The following is a 1,611-nucleotide window of genomic DNA, read 5'->3' on the forward strand; positions in this document are numbered from 1 at the left end:
AAACCTCCTGGGATTGGGGTCCCAGGGGCGGACCCCGCGCCTGCGCAGCTTCGCGCCTGAGCCTCCCGGGCCCCGCCCCGCCCCGCCCACGTGACCCGCCCCGCTAGCGGAGCTCTGGTGTGCGGTCCCGGGTGAGGGTCCCGGCGCGCGGTGGAGGAGCCCGGCGCGCGGTGGAGGAGCTCCGGGCCGCCGCCGTGCCGAGCCTGGGCGCCGCTGCCCGCCGGAGCAGAGGTCCGAGCGCCGCTGCTCACCGAGCGGGTCCTGCCGGGGCCTTGTTCTTGGTGCATACGAGGCTGGTTTCAGTTCAGTCCTCCGCGAGTCGGTGACCGCGGGCAGAAAGGAGGTCTGGACTGCCCGCAGAGTCTGGAAGCGGCTGTCTTGTAGCCTGGGCGGTCACCGTCAGTCCTCCGCGTGCTTTTAAGCTGGTTTTTTTTTTTTTTTTTTTTGGTGGGGTGTTAATAATAAGGAAACTGAGGCCCAGTTTGACACAGTGATTAAGTCTTTGCAAACGTCCCTTTGTGACAAAGGTATTTGTTAGCCATAAACTACCTCAGAGTTTATCTAATGCAAAGAATATAACTTAAGGTAATTTCCCTTGTGGTTAGGCGTTCGGCTGCTAACCAAGGGGTGGGCAGCTCGAATCTACCAGCTGCGCCTTGGAAACCCTATGCAGCGGTTCTGCTCTGTCCTATAGGTCACTATGAGTCGGAATCGACTGGATGGCAATGGGTTCCTGAGAGATAACCCTTGGAATTCCCTGAATAATTGAGGTGCCTTCTGTCACCTGAATAATTGAGGTTCTGCTCTGTCCTATAGGGTCGCTGTGAGTCGGAATCGACTTGGTGGCACTGGATTTTGGTTTCTGTCATTTTAAACCTCCGGACTACACCGAAGATTTGCGCAAATGAAAGAAGGGTCCCTCTCCCCTTCCCCTGAGCCAGAGACCACCGAGTACCCTGATGCCAGATGGTCTCAGTAAGGGGGTGTGGTATGGTTCAATCAGTCACGTTAGGATTAGCCAGTAATTGATTTTCTATGCAACTCCTTCTGTTTAAAAGTTTCGTTGAAACTAACGTACCTCCCGCCAGTTGGTGGTTGTTTTTTTTGGAAACAAAATGGTCTCCCTATATACATACAGAATAACTGCTCGAATAAACCCTATGCTTTAATTTATTTGGGTTTCAATTTTTTTTTTAACAGTGGGGAGAGGCAATCTTCAGTGCCCACGCATTCCAGTGAGTGCGTCTTCAGGCTTTAGGAACAAATTCAGAATCGCCAACCTCCAACCCCTCCCCACTGTCTCTTTCACCCTGAAATGCTGGCCACTCGGCGGAGGGTGGCGTCGGTGGCGAGTGTCTGTACTGACTGCTGGGATGTTGCCTGACTTCTATGAAAAAAATTTTACTAAAAATAGTTTACTTTTATTTCAAGAGATTTTTCTTACCCACGAGCCTAAAAATACCTGACCCAAAACGGATCTTGCCTGCAGCTTCACTAGCCTTTTTTTTTCCACCAAAGTTGCTAACCGACTTTGCAGCAGGGTTAAACTTTTTTCGCCCTGCTGGAAGAGAGCAGTCAATAACAAACCCATTACCTTGTGATTTAAATGAA

This window comes from Trichechus manatus, unplaced genomic scaffold, assembly GCF_000243295.1.
Source record: "Trichechus manatus latirostris isolate Lorelei unplaced genomic scaffold, TriManLat1.0 scaffold00166, whole genome shotgun sequence".
In the NCBI taxonomy this organism is placed as follows: Eukaryota; Metazoa; Chordata; class Mammalia; order Sirenia; family Trichechidae; genus Trichechus; species Trichechus manatus.